This window comes from Vanessa tameamea, chromosome 18 (genome assembly GCF_037043105.1).
Source record: "Vanessa tameamea isolate UH-Manoa-2023 chromosome 18, ilVanTame1 primary haplotype, whole genome shotgun sequence".
Lineage (NCBI taxonomy): Eukaryota > Metazoa > Arthropoda > Insecta > Lepidoptera > Nymphalidae > Vanessa > Vanessa tameamea.
Window position 1 is genome coordinate 11412719 of NC_087326.1, and position 23890 is coordinate 11436608.

General features: G+C 33.2%; 1 protein-coding gene across 6 annotated transcripts in view; it reads right to left on the minus strand.

Moving 5' to 3' along the window:
* Nucleotides 1–23890, minus strand: part of LOC113396961 (protein prickle-like) — a 310421-nt gene that overhangs the window by 143014 nt on the left and 143517 nt on the right. For 3 of the 6 annotated variants that reach the window (XM_064217630.1, XM_026635059.2, XM_064217628.1), the window contains exon 1: nucleotides 8722–8945. The exons of 2 other annotated variants lie outside the window; for them this stretch is intronic. The gene's annotated coding sequence lies outside the window, so the exon portion shown is untranslated. Of the gene's footprint in view, nucleotides 1–8717; nucleotides 8946–23890 lie in introns of those variants that run through there. One more of the 6 variants, XM_064217629.1, reaches the window with a different exon arrangement.

Below are 23890 nucleotides of genomic sequence, written 5' to 3' on the forward strand. Positions count from 1 at the left end.
TAAGGTATTGCTATAATTCTGCACTTGCATTATGGGCAATGCAAAACGACGATTTTTGGTTAATATATTACAAGTACTGTCAATTTAAATATAAATTATTAACGTATTAATAAATTGTTAATTACTGTACACATTAGTGCGATTTTGAATTCGTTTTTGATTTTGATGCTTCGCTATAGTGTTCTGTACGCTCCATCTGTCTTTTGTTTTATAAACTTTTCTCAGACTACACTAATCAATTTGTCATAATAAAAATAAAGTAAACTGAAACCTTATCCATCAACATCCCCTTCAACACCATCAGGTTATGATTAAAAAAATAAACTATATGTGTCTGATTGAATTATCTGTATTCACCAATCCGGAATTGTGTTGGAATGATTTCCAAAATTTAACTCAATGAAAGGTGGCCCAAGATGAACCCAGGTTTATCAGTGGAAAAATAAAAAGCAAGAGCTTTTAACATACTACGTAATAAATTAAATCTGTTCATCTGTTGTTACAGACACGCAGACAATCTCGTTAGAAAATATCACTTTTTAGTGATGTTAGGTCTGTTTTTGTGAAGAGAAATAAACAGTACTATTATAATATTTTTCAGACAGGTTACGGAACACACGAGGTATAAAGTTTTATTGATCTGATAATGTCTTGTATACATTTGGTAGTGAGTTAACTTGCTTATTACTAGTAAGCGTAGTTTAAGTAGTTACTTTCAAAACAAGGTCTTAAATGGTTATTCAATTAACGTATCGTGTTGTGATTACGTAACTTTGTTAGAAAGAATAAATTTCAATCTATATAAGACATAATGTATGTGCATTTTGACGCTTTTATAATCAATGGATACTTTTTTTGGATACACTTATCAGGTAAAAAATAAAATTTAATAAAATGATCCAAAGTACGGCTGGCTTAGTGATTGCGAAACGAAAATCTGTTTAATATAGATAGACAGACTGACAAATGGGCCACCTGATGGTGAGTGACCCCTCAGACGAACCGTAAGGCGGTAAACATTGGAGCTGTAAGAAATATTAAGCATCCCTTATATCGGCAAATGCCAATGCGCTACCATGTAATAAGCTCATGGCTCATCCCATTTGTCAACCCATGTTCATCTACTGGTTGACAAAAGTCTCCACTCTGTTGCGCTAATTCTATCGGCCACGTTTCTCAGATCTGTACAATTTTTATAAATGCGAAAGTAACTTTGTCTGTCCGTCATACCAAAACCCGAGCGAAGCCGCACGTGAGTCTCCAAAGTTCCTCAAGAAATATAACCTAAATGCCACAAACAAGAGATTAAATTAGTATTTAGTCTCGAGTTCTACTATACATGCTACCTATTCGACAATACCTACTTATTATCATAACTTAACTACTTTTTGTTTTTCCCGGAAATCGTAATAACTCCTTAATAATTTTGTACAACTTTATTTTATAATTTGAGATGTTACTCTATCTTGCTTTTTTACCATAAAAGTAATTAATGATATTCCGCCGATATCCGAGTAATTAGCTGAAAAATAAAATATAGTATAAAAAACTAAAAACACCAAGCTTTAATATAATTCTAGGAAATTAAAATGAAGTATTTTTTTAAATAAAAATTGAGTGCCGTAAAGCCTTAAAGTTTTTATCGCCAGTGTTTAGAGTCGTAAAAACATACGCAGAAAGCGTGCTTATTATTTAAATTTATTTCATATTTGTGTGTGTTGTCGAAATTATATTTTTTAAATATTACTACAGTTATTGAAACTGTTTCAACAAAAATGACGGTCTACTAACTCTACGGTCTATTTATAATCTTGGAGCTGAAGTCTCCCGTAGCATACTTAGTTTACGAAGTTTCCGATTCCAAGTCAATACATCCTGCCTGGGGCAAGGTCTAGTCTCTATAATAACATTCCGCAGATACTTTTTCTATTAATAAATTTAATACAAGTTAAATAAAACATTAATAGGTAAGGCTTATATCGCAGCACAAGAATAATCGTAATCTATACTAATATTATAAATTCGAAAATAACTCAGTCTGTCTGACTGTCTGTTACGTGTTTATGACCGTACCGCTGAACCGAGTTTGATGAAATTTGGTATAACAAAACTTAAACTCTAAAGGTCATAGGCTACTTTTTTATGCCTAAAACCTAACGACCGACTCCTAGAAATAAATTATTTGTATGAAGTAGAATATCGCAAACACAATATTAATTGGATTTTAATGTTATCGAATAAGTACTAACTGTTTTAGATTCTAAGTTTATGAAGCATTCAAGTCGGGCAAATCAATCACTTAGGTATAAGAGTTCTTTCAATAATCAAATAAATATACTTTAGTTCTTTGAATTGCTGAACTATAACCAGAACAGGTTGTTTATGAATTTATTAATGTATATACAATACATTATTAGTATCGTTCATAAACCTTCTTTTTTCAAAGAAAACAGTCTTCGACGATTTAAATATGCAATACAATATTTGAATCGGTTAGAATATATTTATTTTTATTCAGTCCCGACTACATAGCTCGGTACACGCTGTTTGCATCATAATATTTTTTTCAAACAAGCCTCTGACCACAAAAAGCTAAATAAGACGGTTTCCGCTACCAGCGACATTGTTGAGCTTTTTGTATTTTTTTCATATCCATATTTACTCGACGTTTGTCGTACATTACATCACCGCTTCAACATATTTTCATAACCTTGCATACTAGAGCAGCTATGAATGAGGTACGCTGCGGGCGGCGTTGTTGACATTTTTAAACTTTTTACAAATTTTTATTTGCCTATGTCTGGTTTTCATTGCGCGTTCTCAACGTCGAAAATAAAAAAGTACTAAGTAAAGTCGCAATGTAAAATATGCGTATGCAACAGGTAGCACAACCGGTTAATGGGTAAATAATTTCGCTTGTGCAAGTTCGCTTGAGTAATGCGAGATTAGGCGTCTAATACGCAGCCTTATGTTTTCATATACATATTCAAAGATGAGTGAAATCAAGCTTAAATGATCTAATCTCACTTTTAACACTATTTCCACGGTCTTCGCTGTTGTCACGGTAACTGTTATTAGAGTTTCATTCATTAGAGAAAACGAGACCAAAATAATGAATTATGAAGAGTATACGAACTGAGGCATTTCCTATATATACTTTTAAGTAACTCGTGTTTAATATTAATTTAATGTTCAAATTAAGTAACCTTTTTTTTTTAAATTTCGTAGGAAATAAATAATTGTGGAGAGTAAAATAATGCTTTGTGGTTACTAATCATTTGGAAGTTTTAGTTAATATGACGAGTTGCGTACTCATCTACCATAAAACCATTACGCATAAAATGTAAATATCGTGCTATAGAAATAGAAAGAAAGCTTCTTCAATATAACTAAGTTATTTACTGGTTGTAAACCATTAATGTACCTTCGCTACTAAGCAAACTTCAAAGCGCGTTGGCTGATACACATGTCAAAGAATTTCATCAGAAAAATGCAGATTACCTCACGATTTGTGATGCTTGCTCGAGTTCGAATCCAATCGAAAGCAATCTTTACTTAATATTCACGCGTGCTAACCACTGTACCATCACGGCTTTTTCAATACTAGCAAAGAATTAATAACTAAGCTAATAAAAACTGGTTACTATTTAAGTCTTGAAATAAAGATGGTAGATAATTAACGGATAACAGCTAAACGGTTGTTTCATTACCGTGCAAAGGGTCAAACCAGTAAGCCAGACGTAAACGTTTTACGGCCGTGACAATACTTGAGACGTACGGCGTCATTACAAGTGCAGTGTTGGTACCACCCACTCCGTTATGTAGGAAAATACACTGGCAAGCATTTCTTTAAACGACATGTAACGATTTGTGTACTAGCCAATGTCCTGCGTTCTAGGACATTTTGAAATTATTTTTTGATACAATTATTCGTCACATAATGAACTTTAACAATACTGTTAAATCTTGATTTTAATAATAACTCAATCGAATGAATGCGTTAAATATATACGATAACATTTTTGTAACATACATAGCTGCAACATATTATGTAATAGAATAGTATTGAAAGTATATAAACCTACTTATCCGTTATACGACCGTAGTTATTTAATTATGCTTATTTTGTTACCACTAAACTACTGTTTCCCTCGCTAGTTGTCTGTAGTACAAGTCTGCTATTAGTAAATAATGAGTTTTGCTAATTATAGTACCGATAGGCTTTGCCTATACTCATATACAAAAGTAAAGCCACAGTCATAAGGCGTGTCGTTGCCTTTATAGGCTGGAATATTTAAAAACATCTTGTCAAGATTTATGAATTGAAAGCATTTGAGTTCAGTACGAAATAAATATAAAGTCAATATGGTTCAGTGCATAGTTGCACTTCGATTATGATCACAGAGATGTGAGATTCAAATCGGGTCCGGGATTGCTGTGTAATATTTGCATACTTGTATGTATGTATCCATGGATCCGTATCAATCATTCTAAGCTCTAAACTTAACAAATGAGAAACCTTTTCCCCAACTATGTAACAACACTGGTTATTATTAAGTTGAATAATAAAAAAGGGATGCAGTATTTCTTTGTAATAAATTAAGTTGTCCACGAACGATGCAAATAACATTTTTATTGGTAAGGTTTACCCGTGAAGGTATTAAAGATCTTATCGTCTTTGTCCATTTGCGAATGATAACTTATTTTATACAATTGTCTTTATAAATGTACTTTCAAACGCAGGTGATTATATTTATAGCCTCATGGTGGGGTCAATGTACGATATAATAAATGATACTTCATACGAGCTTAATAATTTAGTAGTATCCATGATTTATGTAAAGGCAGAAGGACTTATGTAAATGGAAAGTCAAGTATTTGGGATTTAGTTCCATTGATTAAAATTAATATATAAATGTACTACATTTTTTGTACTTTTAATATCAAATGTATTCAGTTGAGTGAATAATTAATTAATTATAATTAACGAAATTTATAATCATTAATGCGAACTGTACTTCAAAAAGCAAATCTAAAATTAATTTAATCACTCACGCACGCACTTTTTGCTATCCATATCCAAATATCGACGTCTAATATTATAATGTAAAACCTGAAAAAAAATAATATTGAAAGAAAATGAAAAATCTCTAAACTACATTATTTAATTAGTCGGCCCCATACTGGGACAAACTATTCGCGGTTAATAAAACAAGACGTTTATGTTGGTAACCGCTTCACATATCCGAGCTAACTGAGAAGCTATCTCATGACACATCTGATGGTAATCGCTTCATCATCTCATACTGACCTAATTCGTATTCGCCATTAATGGGATTTGAAATTGATTATAATGGTAACCCGTTTTTATTAAGTTTGTAGTTTAAATTAGGTTGAAGCAAATTGAACACAATATAATCTACTATTTCATTTTAATTTAGTAGGTAATACTCAGTAAAATGTTTACAAATGAGAAATGTTATTGCACTGTTCTTATTTTAGGAATTATCTATATAAATAATATATCTAATAACAAAAAGGCTTATAATTTATATCTTTATATATGTATATTAAAAGTTATGCTGATTATTAGTATGGAAAAGTAATTTTGACTGTATGTCTGTCTGTTGTTCTTTAACGGTGAAAGCACTGAGCCGAATTTGATCAAATTTGGTATGAAGCAAGTTTGAACTACAAGGAAGGAGAATGGTACTTTTATCAACCTTTAAAAGTCAAGCAAAGCCGCGGGCGACAACTAGTATAAATTAAAGTAACTTCGTAGAAATTGTATGTTAGAAAATATTGAGAGTACTAAAAATTTACAGCTAAATGGAATTGTATAACCTCTTTAAAGAATTAAACATAGACGTTAAGGTTATAATACCCTTAATCATATGGAGATTAATGTGGCCCTACTCGTACATAATATCTAATATAGGAAACGGTAACAGCGCTTAGCAACATAAATTATACTACTTTTATATTCATAAGTTTTTTTTTAACCTAATCATCGCATACGAGATGATCTAGTAGTTGGATCTCTTTAAATGTTAAACGAAGATTCCGGGTTCAAAGTTATAAAAGCACAACTGAAAATGTATTTATATCATTATATAACATAAAACAACTCGAGGACAACTGAATGTATCAGATGAATGTGCTTTTCCAATCAGCTCTTAAGCAGCGCGATGGAATTGTTCCAAATCTCCTCTAAAGGATGGATTTATTTTCACGTCTTCGTAAACATAATCTAATAGCAGCTCTCTTCAATACTTTCAATGCTGTAAATCCAGCAGTAGCAATTGCTTGTAATTTCGTCAATCTCACGTAGGATCGGTTCGACCCACACGAAGTGGAACGATCATCGAGCTCATGATTACGACTTCACCTCACATCAATTTGTTCTTCCGAGCATTCTCAGGCTTAGCAACGAGTCAAATCACTATTACATGAATCAAGATTAACGCGATAAGTAACTTTAAGCCTATAAAGACAAAAAGTAACTTGCAAATATGCGATAACATCACGCCGCGACTCGTTTGCTTAAAATGGTGATGTTTGTAATTTTTATAAAGATACATGTTTATCCAGTCGTCGTGCCATTGTTGTGCGCCTTTTATATCTGCGTTTCAGAGAACCGCTGTGATGAGAATTAATCATTTGTATATAATCCGTGTTCTGTAACCGCACGGTGCGCACCGCAGACGAGCTGAACATTATCGTTGCAACTTCTAGCTGCTCGGGACTATGGACATATATTAAGTGTTCAAAAGTATACGAAATATTGAGCAAGGTTATAAGATACTGAATACCCGGACATACAAATCTATATAGGTAAACAACCAAACAGATCAAATTTTATATAACAATTAAATACAAATAATATTTGTTTGAATAATATTGCAAAGATAAGCGTGTAATTAGGTACAAATTTTAAATAATACATAAAAACGTGCGTCGTTGACATCCTTATAGTTGCTTTTATATATTATTATATGCGAAAGCTACTCTGTACGACCGCTGCTCTTTCACGGCCAAACCACTGAATCGAATTTGATGAAATTTGTTATAAGGGAAGCTTGAACTTCTAAGGAATGTATAGAAGGCACATTGTTACTGTAGGATTATATGTTATAATGGCAAACGTGTTTGTGGTTTGACGAACATATCGAATAAAAAGGTTTATTTGAGAAAGTAAGTTGAAACGTATGAACTGACTTTCATGTTATACTATCAGACAGACCATTTGCAATTGTATATATATATCATTTGTCATTGCGATCGGTTGAAGAGCATAGAAGTTCATGTGTTGCAGCTCTTTCTAGCAGCAAGCTAGTATAAAATGGATAGTATAAAAAACATTTTCATTAATAATGCATTTATTTATATATAAAAATGTATATATACATATGTATGTACCAAATCACGTCGTAGTGGGTCACAACTCACGTGGTCAAAGTCTATAAATATCACGCAGATATACAAATTTACTTATATATGTATGGGTCATACACATCGAGCGGCGAATTGCGAGTCACTCTATTACGTCAATGAAAACAACGTTTAGGAACAAAAGAGGTCTAAAGTGTGACCGAAAAATCAATCAAATATTGATATTGTAGAGCTAGCGTAATTGGTCACGTGACACTTCCTACCAACGTTGCTGTCTAGGTAATGATATCTTAATTGAATGATTTGTATCACGAGAGCGGCCGCGCCGCAAGGGCCACACTTTCTACCTTTTGATAATAATTTTGATTTACGCGACAAACAGTTTCATATTTTTAATTTAATCTGTGCGAGAATGTCGATGGATATATCTTTTGGTGTGTCAGGGAAAGTTTTTTAAATCCGACCTAGCCTTTAACCTTCAAAACTGTTTTTTTTTCTATAATAATAATTACAATAAGCTACATTTACACTTCGATATTTTTTGTTGCAGTCTAAAATATTTACCTACTATTAAGTAAGACTGCCTCTTTAGTCGAGTAACTAGGTCTGAGGGCCGCAAGTCTTAAGGTCCTAGGTTCCAGGTATCAGACCAGTATGAAATTGAGTTTTTAAGGTCGATAAACTCTTACAAGCAACTCGAAGTCTGGAAATTGCAGTGTTTACACTCTCGGAAAGCACGTAAAACAGTTCGCCTTGCGTCTAAGCTATTTCTCGTCGTGAAGGATTTTTCACAACATCGGCTTGACAATAATGGATGCTGTTTACTATAACAGATCCTGCACTATATTTTTTACGAATTGATTATCAAGAACAAAAAAATTATCTTGGATTCATAATTGATTTTAGAGCAGCGATTATAATTACTACTGAGAATGTTGTAGGTCATGTAGGGAATCATTGTTAATTAGCAATGGAGTCTTACTTAAGGAAGGGGCTTGTTATATTCAGTTTTTATAGTTTCATAATCGTATCACATACTCATTTGTTTTAACAATAGTTTATTTATTAAAGTTAATATTTAATAATTATCATAAAATGTATTAACGATCGCCTTAAAGCAAACATTCATCGCCCCCTCGCCTTTAATTTCAACTATGTTGAATGTCAAGAAGTTAGTTCACGTGAAACATGTTATTAGGAGCAATAATATTATGTTACTCGTCCCCGCACGCTAGAACACCTTTCTACAGGCAGGTGTATAGAAATTAGTTGTATTTTAATTGGCCCGTATTATTACGAATTCCAAACGCAACCATGAATTTTACCTACACAAATCTTTCCCACGTGTTTTCCAACTAATGGCACTGTAATCCTTTGTTTTGAATTCACTTTCTAAGCACAAAAAACACACATCATTAACCGTGTATGTCACGCAAGCGTGCTCCCAACATTCTCTCCTCTCAATGGAATCACATTCACAACAATAACATACTCGTAATAACGCAAAGGGCGCTAAACATTTAAAAAATTTAAACACAAACGCTTCCCGCGGCTGCGCGCGCACAACTGACATGGTGCTAGCCAACCGCGTCGAGCGTCATCATGAGTGAGATGGATGGATGCTCTTCCAATTTGCAAAACAAGGATGGCCGATATGAAACCACCCTTTGACGGATGCCATTCAAATTTATAAACTTTGTATTTTGTTTGCTATGAGTATTAATTGAAACAAGTTCAATGTATGTCACTGTGGCTATCAAGGCATCATAAATTATGATAGTCTCATTTGCGGTTTAATTAACTGTAGAAAGTTGAAACAAATCGATCCGACAAGACACGCCTCGTCTCAGCTTCTCGGTGAACGTATTTTTTTACTCATAAATCATAATAATTATAACGTAAATAAAGAATAACCTGAAATTTGTATTTAAATATAAATAATATACGAGCCATAATATTGGTCCATCATTTTGTAATATATTAGTCAAAATGGAGTCTTCATAATATTAAAATAAATTTAGAGTTGAATATGTATATACGAGAATATATGTTTATAAAATATTATTGAAAATCAGGTTGAGACGGTGATTATGTTTTAAATAATATGATTACTATATACGGCCATATTTAATCTTCGTCGTATAAAAATCAACATACGTATAATATAGGTATATACGTATAAATTAATAATAATATCGAATACAGTGGTTATTGTATCGAGCGAAATAACAAATTGAGTTTCAATTTTGATAAGGAAACGAGTACATTTAAATTCTTGTTTACGATAAAATATATAGAGCATCAATGAAGTATAAAAACCTGATAGAATTAAATATTTATCTCATTAACAAATCGTTACAGTTTGTATCTAATTTAAAATACAAGTACAGGCATACAATCGTAGGTAAATGAAAGTTCTAGAACGCGTGAACTTTATACATGGTGCGTTTAAAGTTAATACTTGGGAAATCTTTTATGTCACATACAGCACATAGCCTTTGTATATAATGTATTAAAACTGACTGCTTCGTTGGTCTATTGGCGCGATATAAGGCCAATAAAATAGCTATTGGGTTTTTTCTTGGACAAATTCTCAGTAACAGTCAGGCGTCTGGAAGGTGGAACTGTTCACACTCACGTGTCTCAAAAAGCACGTGAAGCCGTTGGTCCTGCGCCGGAACTCCTTCCAGTCAGTTTTGCCGTCACATCGGATCAACATTTAGGTGAGAGATTAGAGAATGTACCTGTGTTTGGGCACAGACTTGTGCACTATAATAAGTCTTGCGTGGTCGACTGGTGTCTCCTGCGATTGCCTGCGCTGCTTGAAATCGATTAAGACACCATATTTCATTACGATTCATCATATTGCTTTTGTATGATAGGTGAGCCAGGATGTCGATTTTAATAAAACGTGTCAGGTGAGAATCTTATGTCCACCGGAGTGGCGGTAGAAGCACCCAATCTTCTAGTATAAGCCTGGTAGGAGGATGTTACAACACTTTTATTAAACGAGATAAAACTGCCTACAGTCTATTTGAATAAAGTATATTTTGATTTAGATTTTATACTAAAATTAGGTCTGTGATTAATCTTTTAAAAATGTGATCGGCCGTTATACAGAATCTCGTCATGTTATCTCTAATTTTATAGTCCATCGAGCGCCGTTTGCATATCAAATGCTTCCTTAATTTATTACCGAATTTAAATTGAAAAATAAAAATAATATTGTGTTTGAATATTTTTATTAATGCATATTAGATAGAATTTATGTGAGCTTTTTTTATTATTTTTTTTTTTTTGAGCAAAGGAATGTTTTCTCGTCACCTTCACCTGGTCACCCGATTTATCTGATGTTAATCGATAACCGCAGCCCATGGACATTTGCAGACCGAAGGGAACTGCAACTTGGGCGGATAACAGTAGATTCCGGCAGAAAAGGTTGACATCAAGATTAGTGCACCATCCATCAAACCTGCATTGGAGCATTTAATAAGCTCCAAGCCTGTCAAGAGGAGATGTTAGAGAAGGAGAGAGATATATTTCTCTCTTTATAAGCTACGTACCGAAGGTTTCATCAAAATTTCAATTCTCTATATCCTATAATAATAAAGTATCTATAGTTTTTAAGCTATGCCTTGATAGTCAGTCAGAGCATTTATATATATATATGACAAAAATATACATTTGTATGAAATAATTACTTTAAAATAATTGATAACGTAAACGCGTTAAATATTCGCACTGAGACAGATAAAGGAGGATAAAAAAACCCAAAATGTGAAAGGGCCTCCAATTTGCCGCAGGGCCCCGCCTCGTATCATTCGCTACCGACGTAATCACGGATGATTAATCTTGCAGGGCTGCTAGTGTGAGGCGATTCGATTAAATACAAATTTCATTTTTTCTAATCATCAAAAATAAATTTGATTCTATTCTGACGACTGAAAAACATTACGATGATGAATGACCTATTCTTGACAATGGTGTCCATTTACAATGGTTTTGTCCACACTTCCCCATTCCTCCCTTCCTCCAAATGCTAGTCGTTAAAAACAAAAACATCAGGAACGAGAAGATACCCAGATTAATGGCAGTACAAGTTCAGTTATAAGATTAATTTATAATTTTCACAAATAAATCTAAATATTGGTTTCACTAACTTATGTTCCATGGTCATTAATTTCAGGTTAAATTTAGAATAACTCTACATTGTAAAAACTGAAGTTATGCCTAAATTAGTGTTAGAAGCACTTCATAACGAAGGACACGTGAAAAATGCGTTAAAGTAAATACAGTCTTCCTTGCAACGTCCGAAATAAATAATGGACAGATTTAAGAGATCAGTTTTAGTTAGCAGTTTTTAAAAACTAGAAGTATTATATGGGATAGTCAAACAACTCTTAGAAGAGAGGTTCCATATATGAATTTTACCAATTAAAACTCAAGTACTGCTCTCAAATACAGTTTCAAAATATTGCTCTTTAGTTCTAAGCTTTTCAGCAGATAAAATAGAAATAAATCTAATTTTAGATTGAATTGCAATAATTCGATCGTGATCTGATCGCTGGATTGTTGGAAACACGTTCCGAGTGTCTTTTAAATTCATGGTACCGCAGATGATGAGCGCACGCGCTTCGACTCCACTAGCAAATTATCTGATTCACTAATATCAACCTTAACCCTTAAATTTAAAGCGTCGTTTCCAACACCAGACTCTGATATTAATTTAAATTCCTTAGCATCTTAACCGCCAATTTTCTGTCAAGGAAATTGTAACTCTACTTAAACGTAATAGAGTTTTAAATGAGACGAAACCAGTTTATTTCGATTGGTAGCCAGTTACCGCGTGGGTCTGACCGATAGCGATTTGAGATAGATTTTATATTCGTTTCGTGTCTGTTTCGATACTGAAGTCATATCGTAAAGAGCTCACGAGGCGCTACTTCGTATCCTAACTGCAATGGGAATACAAGGAGTTACTACAATAGACGTAAATAAAAATAACTCAGCATTCTCTAATGGTGGATGAGGTTTGAATAACAAAGCATATGAATACATATGAGAAAAGATATTTATTATATTTTTTATGTCACAGGTTACGGCCTGGTGATTGGGCTACTTGTTGGTAAGTGGTCGACACTGCTCATAGACGTGGGTGCTTTAAAAAGTAATTATTCATCCTCATATCACCAATGCACTACCAAACTTCGGAAGTAGTAAGAGATCTACTCGTCACATTTTTCCTTGGAATTGGTATGTTTTACCATCATCACTATAATTATGAATATTAATTCAAGAATATTTTTCATTTTCTGGGCCTGAGAGTATACCTGTTTTTTTTGTTGAAGGATGTAGGTAGTATGGCTCTAGATCAGTCCTACAATATACAGCCCTATTTCTAGAAAAAAAAGGTTGTAGTTCTTTAATTTTTCAACAATATTGGTAAAAAAATAAGGTATTTACATGTAAACTAAATAATCTATTTAATTTTTCATAACTTTACCCTACCATACTATAGAATAAATTAAACACTTTCCATATTTAGGAAAAGACAAATCATTGTCTTTGTTATTATTCGCTCCTCTACATGATGGCCCATCGTAATGGACCACTGCTAGCGCCCATTATTTAGATGGTGCTATTGTGCGAGGCGGCATGCCAAGGCGGGCGAGGTTCGCACGTTTTTTAATTTTTTTTTATGTTACGTCTATGAAGGCGTACGAACAAATAAGCATTTATCGTTACAATCGAATGGATTCATCGCAGCAACCATAGACTAGAGCATTTATGGACCATAATGGGCCATATTGTAGTAAGTAAGTGAGAGCTTAGTTTAGTAGTATTTGAAGATAATTTGTATTTGACAGCATTATAATAGTATAACACACAAAACCGTAACATTAAGTATTCTGTAATTATCTTTAAGTTTTTATAGTAAACATACTATAGTTTTAAGGTAACATTTAATCCCACCTATTTATAACCATGCTAAGAACAATAAGAAACGTTTAGTATACCTAGGTAAGTAGGTACTTACGTTCCACTTTGTGGGAACAAATCGTAAAAGAGGCAGTTCAACATTTCCCCGCTGAACAAAAACCAAAAACGCTTCATAACGTGCAATGTATTTCAAACGCAAACGCTCTTTATTGCGTTTAAAAACATTCGCGTATGGTATTGGAAACGCCTTAAAGACGCGTCAAGTTGGTAAGCGAATAAAAACTGCTATATAGTTAGTACAAAAGCATATTTTAACCGGAATAGTTAAGTTGTGTCCAAGAGTAATGTCGCGGTTAGAGTCAGCGCTAGAGTCGTCGCCGGTGTGGACGGCTCCAATAAATCACCTCCATTGTGCGCAGAAACAATGACTGCTGTCCACCGTCGCGAATATCTAGAATATTCCCATCTAATATATATCGGATCGGTATTTGTTGAATCACAATGGATTACATCCTTTTATATAATTTATTTAAAGCTATTTGTCTCTATTGACTTTAGTTTCAAAGTACGCAGTTTAATATACATACATAATATATCTGGTAATAAAAATATGCAGGCGCACCATACAAAAAATGCGAACAAATATAAGTACAGCTTTTGTTATACAATTTATGAATTACATATTATATCGAGTTTATTTGTGATTTTATATTTTTTTACCATATCAAGATTAGCTTTGAGTATTACGTTTCTCAATGTAACATATGTTTGAAACGTTACTGCCGCATAAAGTTTACCCTTTTCTCGAGTTTCTTTACAGCCGAGTACGAGATGAATTGTAAAGAAAAATTAAACGCAATTGGACTCAGTACTGGCCGGGATTTTAACCCGCAATAATCGGTTACGATTCACAAGTTTCTAGCCACTGGGCTTTATCGGCTCAACTAAACACATGCATAGATAATATTTTATATCAAGTGCCTTTAAGATACTTTTTTATAAGTGAATATCGCTCGTTCGATATCAAATATTTGTGTCGTTTAAAATGTAGTCGTATGAACGTAAATGTCAAGTAACCGTTATACGAGTTGATTAAACATATATATTATAAGAGGGAATACCAATAATATGGTTTAGTTTAAAATAGAATTACAAACTATTTCAATGATAAAACTATTTTATCATTAATATATGTTTAAAGAGCTTTTAGTAAATAAGTTTGACATATAAAAATTACAATTGTTTTTTTTGTATCTGTACTTTGATTGTGTTTGCTCACACAATTGTGAACTGGGATATGTCCTGCGCAGGCTGTTTTTCCCTTGAGATATTCTGCCTTGGCAAAAATCGTAAGGATGATATTATATTCTAAGCACTTTTACGATATGCATTGTATGACAAAATTAGACAAGGTACTGCTTCAGAGTACTTAGCACGAAACAATTAATTTTAAGGAATTCAAATTTTGATCATGTACAGTGTACCTACATAGCATAACTTTAGACAAACGATTAACTTATCAATTTAAATCCATTATTTAATACATATTTTATAATTTGGATTTTTCCTCCGTTGATTCAGAACATCATGTAAAGTCCATGCCTGTATATACTCTGTAGATATACCGCATAGTATGGCGTCCGTTTGTCCGTTACATCACCTGCTCAACCAGCCATTTTATATTTTTTCTGACCCCGGGTCAAAAACCGAATCAATTTAATGATTGTTATGCGATTAACAACTTTATTCCCTTAGCATATATGCGGTAAAAATACCCCATAATAAATATTTAGTTATCAATCGTTTGATTGTAATGGTTCAAATTAGGTAGTGTGTTTAAACTATTTGTGATTGCATATCTAATGGCGATGCTGGTGGCCTGAACGAGATTTTGATATCAATACAAAAATAAACAAATTTTAAATAGTGTAAGAATTATAAATACTTAAACACGTTTACACACGGTTACACCACACTGTGAAATGGTAGCCCGAGTCAAATGTTACTTTGCTACAATAAAATAAAATACAACACCAGGATCTTAACTGAAGATGCGCGTTCGAATCCAGACAAGCAACAAACAACTCAACTCAGTGAGAGTTCACTAAATCATTGTAATAAATCAGTGATCAAAGATTGAAAATAAGTTCTAAAGTTTTCCTTAAAAGAGGCGTTTACTCAGCTACATTGTGACTGTTTCAACATACTCCTGTATAGTACGCGTATCAAAACTTCCGCATGAAATACTTATCATGTTAAGTGAAAGCAAGAGACGATAAATTAGAAATGTTATCAATATAAGCGACGCTTTAAGATAACATCTCTTATTAAATCCAGCGCATGATTTGCGACGTCTTCGGTGCGAATTCATATGCAAATCCAATTCGTAGAAAGTTTAAATAAATAAATCTCAGAATGTTTTGTTAATAATCATATTGTATGTTCTTATCGCTTGTTAAGGCCGGTTTAATAAAAACTGGACTACATATTAACTTAGTGTAGGATTTGTGCAAGGCAGTTCAGGTAGATACCACCCAACCATCAAATATTCTACCGCCAAACAGCAATATTCACTGTTATTTTGTTCCAAGTTTTTAAAACGGGATATTTACTAGTTTTTATTTTTAATTAATGGAGCTCGATATTTCGACATTATCTACCTTTTTACGAGAACTAAATATCCCGTTTTAAATACTTGTAGTAAAAAAATAACCATGTTAATTTAAAATCTTATATTTTGTTCCAGTTCGAAAGGTTGGTGAGCCAGGGTAACTACAGGGACAAGGGACACAACACAAGTTCTCAAAGTTGTTGGCGCCGCGTTGGCGATGTTAGAAACTGTTAATATTTTTTACAGCGCCAATGTCTTTGGTGAAGAACATGTGTATCTTATTCGTTAATTGTGAGTTCAAACCCGGACAAAAACTAACGAGTTTTTATGTTCTCGATTTAAGTGTCTCATCTCGTACTCGGCTGCGAAGGAAACACGAGGATATCTGAGTGTATCGAAATAAGATTGTGTCCTGTATATCCACCAACTCACACTGTTGTATTACGGTGGAACAGCTGTATAGCTACCTCAGAAGAGAAGGCTATTTAAAGGATATTTACAGGCTGTTACATTACTAACTTGAATGCTTCTAAACTAAGTTTTTCAATCAGTAGCGTATATGACAAAATAAAATTAAGAAATTATGAACATGGCAGTAATAATACGCTCTATTCTATAATAAATCGTCTCACTGTGTGATATCTGATTCTGTGGTCCAGACTTGGGTTATTCGCATTTCATGTAATTTCCAATATTTTATTAATTTCGTACAAAATATTCCTCATCAACATTATTATCATTTCAGCTTAATGCTTAAATGATTTTTCACCATCAACGTTATGAAGTGGTGAGAACGTTTGTAGGAGTGAAATAGAAAATCCAATGACTAAAACCATCTCATAATAAATTAAAATACACTAATATTATTAAATGTTTAATATTTCGAATTTTAAATCATGCCTGAGGCTTATTTACGTGCGACACATAACTTTAAATATTGGAAACGGCAAAGTATATACAGACGACATAGATAGCGTATATATTATTCAATTTAAATTATTAATAAGTATATGTACTAATGCCCGATTGCAATTAATTTTTAACGGAAGGCCATTTTATATTGTTTCTGATTTAATAGGTATTTCTTTCCAACTCAATAGAAAAAAATATGTATGATATAAAAATATTTTATACACAATATCACTCAGGAATAGTATCGCTTTCTAACAGTTTTTCTTAGATCATTAGTCACCATCACTCCCTACATTGATCTCTTTATAATATTAAGTTCAGCCTGTAAGACGTCCCTGTATCAGACGAACTTAGTTATGATATCACCGTATACAGCTATATATCCTCTAATAGTGTAACGTCAAGTGTGCCAGGCCCTTATCCGGACGAGGCTTTGATTTAGATTCTTCAGATGTAGTTGTTTGTGTTTTTGTGTGCTGTATGACAGGTCTGACGCAGTCCGTACGTAACGTTGACAAATGGCTTCCTTGCCGTCGCTCTGATTGTAACTGTCTTTTAAAAAGGAGATGTTGTATCTTTTTGTATATATTTATACCATTAACGGTTGATAGTATGTCCCTGATGTGTGGCGTTCTGAAAGATAATGCGGGGCTTGATTTGCGGCGTGGAAGTCGCCGTTGGTCGTTATTCTGAGCCTCATCCGATGTGGTTGTATCGTTGAAAATTAAACAATGTTATGATATTCTAATCAAATTGAGTTATTTAAACAAATTATTTGTCAGATTTATTGAATGATTTTAAGTTTGTGATACTTCACCTAGAGCTGCTCGATTTGGTATACAGGTAGTTCGACATACTTCTAGCGGCATAGTATAAACATTACCCATATATTAACATTATGCTATTATTGTTGAAGATAAACTTTTTTAGAATCGTTTTGATTCGAAACCCGAAGAAACGAAAATTCACCACGACAAAGAGACGAATAAAAAATTATATTAATAATAAAATTAAATTATTAGTATTGCACACACATTTTTTATTTATACTTTTTAATTATTTATGGTGTAACTCAAATTTTGCTGTAAGGACAAAAATCATTGACCGGCCTTTTTGAGGAAATCAATTGTTGCAAATCATTGATAGGTATTTCGTATCATTAAAAGGGTTTTTCTGTGTCATATGATGTCATGTGATGTTTCTTGTAAATCTATAGCAAACTAACCACCGATTCAAATCGTTGGCGACATCAAATTAAAAAAAGAGATATGTCGTGGGGTACACGGTAAGAATGAAGTTGCTTTTGCCACATTTGATGTATAAAATAAACAAACAAGGTTTAAGAAAAATTAAATGACTAGGAAAAATTATTGTTATTAAAAAATTATGCGGAATGAATTAAAACAATAACAAAAATATAGTTTAACTAATTTTATAAATAATAGAGAAAGAGGGAAGAAAAGTTCGGTGTAATAACCGTTTAGTTTCCTACGAGTAAAAAATAAAACCTACGGAACCATATCTCCCGGTAGCATCGAGCTACTAATCTCAACTAATTTGCGTCCATTGAACCGAACAACTTATTGAACGATCGCTAATCGTTTCGTAACAAAAGAATTGAGTTATAAAAGTCAATCATTGTGTTTTGATTTTTGTAAAATCATTGTGCAGTTATTAGTTATTTGAAAGTAGGTTGAGCGATTTAATGTACATAATTATGCTTTAGTGTATTACAATAGCTAACTCAGTGGTTAGAACATTCAAATACTAACAAAAGATTTTGGGGTCAAACCCAGGTAAGTCCGGAGAGTTTTCATGTGTTCAAATTGTGTTTATAATTCATCGTGCACATTTTCTGTGTGCAACATGTGTACCATTCAGCACAGGCTCAGCGTGGTCCAATCTTTCTCTTCAAGAAGGTCTTTGCCCAACATTGGGATGTTCACAGACGTACTTTTATGTTAAATAAAATATTAAAGTAAACTTTTTCACATACAACTGTTAACGCTTTCGAAGTAAATATCTCATTTGTTGACCCCGCGAATAATGTAACTCGCCAATGGTGACAGCCGTGAGAAGATACATTGACGTATGTACGTCCAGCACGCACCGCTTAGAGCATAAACGAAGACAACATTAGCACACTGTTCAATTGTCTTGTGAATATTCTTACATTTTTATAAGAATGTTATCTGTGGTATGGCCTCGTGAAGATGCATCTGAGAGGTACCGCCCATTAAAAATTTAATTAATTTCATTGACTGGTGAGTGAGTAATTACAATACATTACATTTTAGACTCCACGTTGAGCGATGCATTGATCGTGTAAAAACTGTTTGCATTTCTTACAATGTTAATCTTAAAACAAAGATGATCATTTATTCTACTAATTTTACCGTTTGATCGTCAAAACAATTATTCCAGAATAAATGAAAAACTATATTATTATGAATGTGACTCCAAATATTTTGATTATGAAAGAAAGCAAGTAGATTTAATTGAATATAGTTTCAAGTGATCATTTAAGGCCTGATCGAATTTTTAATTCGTCTTCGAAATGTATATTTATGAAATACTCTCTGTATAGGGTCAGGTCCATAAGAAATATTGAGTTTATTTGTCGAAATAATTTCAGATATAACACGGAGTTAGGAAGTTGGATCGTATCTAATGAGAGGTACAGAGAGAGGGACCTGTGTTTGCACATATAATATCTATTTGTGTAAAATTATAATCTATCTTCTGCGCAGTGGGTTGGTAGATAGGTTTCTATTACGAGTGACCGCCACGGACGAAATCTTTCAGGACAACATCATAATAACATTTGTAACAGAGCATTTCAAAATTATAAATATCATATTAAAAAATGAATTCCAATCTTAATTTCCTTACTCTATACTTAACCAAAAACAATACTTTTTAATTTCGAATCGTATTACCGTGAACAATGGACGAAGGCACAAAGCCAAATTATTGAAATTGGCCGTAATTTAAAGTAGACAGCGATTAGATATTACGTCACGGTGGCGAGCCACTTGGGCGAGCAGAATATTTTTTTACTCAACATTTTGTGCGTACATATTGTATATTATGTTTTACACATTCAGATCTGCCAATAATCGTACTTAAAGTACATTTTGCAGTAAAATTCTTAGGTTAGTGGCATTAAAACACGTGTGCGTAATTTCAAGCGTCAATAGCACAATAGTTACGGTTCGTTTTTTTTAATGACGGGTAAATTGGCATATTAGTAATTCTTTAATTGATTGCATTGCTACTTTAAAAAAATGCAAAAATTAAAACGACATTGCATCAAACTCGTAGTGCCACGATCGTTGTATGTACAAAAATAAGTCGTGTTGTGATTTTCAATGTCAAACGAAGATTTCAACGACACGATGTCTAATGCGATGCGACGTTTCATGTATTTATGACGCTTAAATCATTCCATAATCATAACATAAACATAATCAGCCTGTAAATTTCCCACTGCTGGGCTAAGGCCTCCTCTCCCGTTGAGGAGAAGGTATGGAGCATATTCCACCACGCTGCTTCAATGCGGGTTGGTGGAATACACATGTGGCAGAATTTCGTTGAAATTAGACACATGCAGGTTTCCTCACGATGTTTTCCTTCACCGCCGAGCACGAGATGAATTATAAACAAATTAAGCACATGTAAATCCAGTGGTGCCTGCCTGGGTTTGAACCCGAAATCATCGGTTAAGATGCACGCGTTCTAACCACTGGGCCATTCCGAAAAATGTATATTCAAATTAATTATGACATACAATATTTTTATTACCTTAAATAGTTTACTTAACTTTGATGTTCTGGTTACAAATAGAACATGTCTCTTATCGTTTTCTTAATTACCTGTAACCAAAAAAAAGAAACATTCGTTATTTTCATGTATAAATATATTATTGAAAATATAACATTATAATTTACATAACAAAACTGTACGGGAATATTTCACCTAGGAAAATGCTACCTGCTAATATATCTTTAATAATAAAACTTTAGTTAGCAGTTAGTCTTATTTTAAAACAAAATGCGTTATAGACAGCAGCTCGTAAAGCAATATTAAAGCTGAATAAATGAAGGCGTCAAAGAATTGGTTAATTAAGCACGGGCCGGGTTCGATTCCCGGCGATGCTATCTGTCTGCGCTTGCGTGTTGCACTGTTGCATGCGACGTTGTATCAACCAGTTTGAGACTGTTCGTTTAAAATGTTTTATTATCGTTTCAATTTTACTTCAGTTAATCAGAGTGCTTCGACGTTTGTTAAGGAATTTAAACTGATTAGTTTTAATTTAATATTTGTAAAGCAGTGTTATCGTTATTGTTGAGCTGTGAGTCGATTTGGTACATCGTTCAGGCGACGCCATATATAGGATCAAAAACGCTATGTCCCTTGTGCATGTAATTCAACTTAAACACCCTGACTCACTCAACCTTTAAACCAGGAAACAGCAATTGAAAATATTGCTTTTCGGCAAATCTCTTGTCGGTATAATTGTTTGATTGTTTCGAATTATTAACATTGAAGTTGTTGGATTTATTTGTTTCGTGTATATTAATTTACGAATGCGAGATCTTTGTGATATTTAACCAACTTTAATAATTGAAGAAGGTTATGTGTTTGACGGGTACATCTCTGATTAATACAGATTATGAAATTATGGGATTTCGATTTAAAATATGTGATGATAAGGTTAGGAAGAAAATAAAAGCAGTTTAAATTGTTATTAGCAGAAAACCATAACAATATCATATTTCATTAATATGGAAAATTGAAAAAAATACTTGAAACGATCTAATAATAGATTTTCATTAAAATAAAATTTTACGATACAATCGTAACAACGAAATTAATTTTCAAATTATATTCGAGGAAGACGAAAAAAAAAATTAATTTTGAATGCCGTTATGTTTTTGTAATATTAGATCACTCGAGGCGTCTTCAATCATAATCTAATTATTAATACAGTAACTGTAAAACATCGTTTGGTTACATTTCTTTTTAACCAAGTTAACATTTTTAAGTGCTTTTTTTGTTCAGGTAAGAACAAATTCTTATTTTTTTTTAATTTACACGTTTTTATGTTAAATAGTTTGTAATGATTTATCGTTGATGACCGACGATTTTACGGACTATTTAAAGCATCAGTTGACTATAATAACATATAAACACAGTCAACTGATGGTAGAGCTTTGTGCAAGCCTGTCTGGGTATGTACCACCCACTCATCATATTTTCTACCGCAAAACAGTAATTCTTGGTATTGTTGTGTTCCGATTTGACGAGTGAGTAAGCCAGTGTAACAGTCTACAGTAGTAGTACTATTAAATATATATTTATTTGTTAAAGAATCATCATAATAAGTTTATTTTAATACAGAATTAGTATTTATGGTATAGAATTGGTAAATTATTACTGATTTAGAACTTTGACTACCGATCCGTACCGAGGTTGAGACTGCACTGACGTTTTCCACACTACAGTTTAAACTTAGCCTAAACGTGATGAGATAACAGATCCGAAGATGATGGCCAGCTCTTGTACTGACATCACAAGGATATAACAGTGCATTGGTTATACGAGGAATGATTATTGTTGTGAGCCAGTGTAACTACAGACACAAGGACCAAAACATCAAGTAGGCGATGTAAGAAATGATGAATATTTCTTATAGCAACAATGTTTATGGTGGGGAACCTTCAGGCGACTCATCCGTCCACCCTACCCGGGACTTTGTTATCGGATGCCGTATAAGCGACTAAACCAACGAGGCAGTTTAGGTTTAAAATTGGGTCCTCAAAACGCCAGTTGCCTCTTGAAACGATATTTTTACACTTCTTTTTCGACAAAATGCTTCAGACTTAAATATTTTATACGATAAAGTAATATTCATTTAAACATGATTTTTAACGAGATATTTATCATAAATGACATCATTGCAAATAGCCTTAAGCCCAACTTATACAGCCTTCGTGTTACTTAATGTTAGCTTAGATAAATGAATCAATAATAACATTAGTTATTACGTAAAAGAAATTCCGTAACGTAAATCACAGCGGCGGACGGGCGTGGATAATTCGTGATGGATGGTACCGTTTGACACCACCACGGTCATATTCTATGGTACCACTGGCGTAGCGGTATTGTGGCGACATTAATATGATAATTGTTTGAGATTGAAAGTTTTGGAATGTTTTTTATATATTTAAACACTTCGTAAATGTCTCTACTGGGCTGAGAGCTAGAGCTGGTGGTGGAAGGTAGGGGGATACACATGTGGTCGATTTTCATCCGGCATATCTAGTTTTTCGAGCACCAAATTAAACACAAATTACCAGCACACAGTCTATGTGCACAGACAACAGGTGTGCTGGTCCGCGTTTGAACCCGTAATCTACGGTTGAGTTACTATTGAACCATCTCGGCTCTTACAAATAATTAAAATGTAACAAGTCCATATCCATAAAGAAAATATTTCATCAAAATAGTACACTATTATCAATGACACTGGATGCATTATAGTAAAACATTGCCATGGATAGATCATATCCTGAACTAAAATATAGGTTACGTGTATCTCTGGAAATATGAAGAAAAAAGGGTAGACCATTACGGGCACTTTATTAAGAGCGGTAAGTGGTTGAGTCTGAAATAAATATTAATAATACAAGGCATCTGAGGTATTTATTTGTGTGTCTGTGACCTTAACTCATTGGAACACAAATGAAACATAAAGAAGGTAATTAATAAAATGTGAAATATAATATTGTTGTGATTGTTGTGTAAATATAAATTAGCGAAGGGATTCATTATAATATTTATGTTAAATTTGATCTTTACACGCGTATGTATTTAGTTTAAACAACGACAAATATAAACGTCACCTTAAAGACTTTGGTCGAAACAAATTGTCGTCGCATTTGTTATTTACGGTAAAACTACGAGCACTTTGAACTTTTTATAAGCTGAGGCATTTTACAGGCGACCAAATAATTTAGTTTTTTTTTTAAT